Below are 1,019 nucleotides of genomic sequence, written 5' to 3' on the forward strand. Positions count from 1 at the left end.
CACCTTAGGTGTACGTGGCTGGCGCCTTAGCCAGTTGAGCTATAGGCGCCGAGCCCAGTTTTTCTATTTTTAGTAGAGATGGGGTCTCGCTTTTGCTTAGGCTGGTCTCAAACTCGTGAGCTCAAGCTGTCCACCTACCTTGGCCCCCCAGAGTGTTAGGATTATAGGTGTGAGCCATCATACCCAGCCAGCCTTTCCTTTTTATTCCCATCCTAGCTAGTAGGTATGAAGTGGCAGGAGGGCTTTTGGGGGGCTGGACACAGTGGCTCATACCTATAATCCTAGTACTCTGGGAAGCCGAGGTGGGTGGATTGCTTGAGTTTAGGCGCATGAAACCAGCCTGAGCAAGAATGAGACCCCGTCTCTAAAACTAGCCAGGTGTTGTGTTAGGCTCCCATCCCAGCTACTCAGGAGGCTGAGGCAAGAGAATCACTTGAGACCAAGAGTTGGGGGTTGCTGTTAGGGCACCTCCCGTCCTAGCTACTCGGGAGGCTGAGGCAAGAGAATCACTTGAGACCAAGAGTTGGGGGTTGCTGTTAGCTATGACACCATGGCAAAAAAAAAAAAAAAAAAAAAAAAAAAAAAAAAAAAAAATTTGTTTTTTTTTTTTTTTTTTTTTTTTTTTGAGACAGAGCCTCAAGCTGTCCCCCTGGATAGTGGCATCACAGCTCATAGCAACCTCTAACTCCTAGACTCAAGTGAGTCTCCTGTCTCCACCTCCCAAGTAGCTGGGACCACAGGCGCCTGCCACAGCGCCTGGCTATTTTTTAGTTGCAGCCATCATTGTTGTTTAGTGGGCCTGGGCTGGTTTCAAACCTGCCACCTTGAGTGTATGTGGCTGGCGCCTTAGCCACTTGGGCCACAGGTGCTGAGCCTCAGAAGGCTGTTTTAAGGGAAACGAAATCTGTGTATTCATTTTGCTTCTCATAAAGGTCCTGGTTGTCATAGATTATGTACTCTTATGGCTGGAAGGGCCTTAATTTAGAAAATGTACAATTAGCAATACAATTAGCAAAGTG

General features: G+C 47.6%; 1 protein-coding gene across 1 annotated transcript in view; it reads left to right on the forward strand.

The window, feature by feature from the left end:
- CUNH19orf44 (chromosome unknown C19orf44 homolog) overlaps positions 1 to 1,019 on the forward strand; it is a 23,986-nt gene that overhangs the window by 8,795 nt on the left and 14,172 nt on the right. The window lies entirely within an intron of this gene.

Source organism: Otolemur garnettii, unplaced genomic scaffold (genome assembly GCF_000181295.1).
Source record: "Otolemur garnettii isolate 467f Iridium unplaced genomic scaffold, OtoGar3 scaffold00105, whole genome shotgun sequence".
Classification (NCBI taxonomy): Eukaryota; Metazoa; Chordata; class Mammalia; order Primates; family Galagidae; genus Otolemur; species Otolemur garnettii.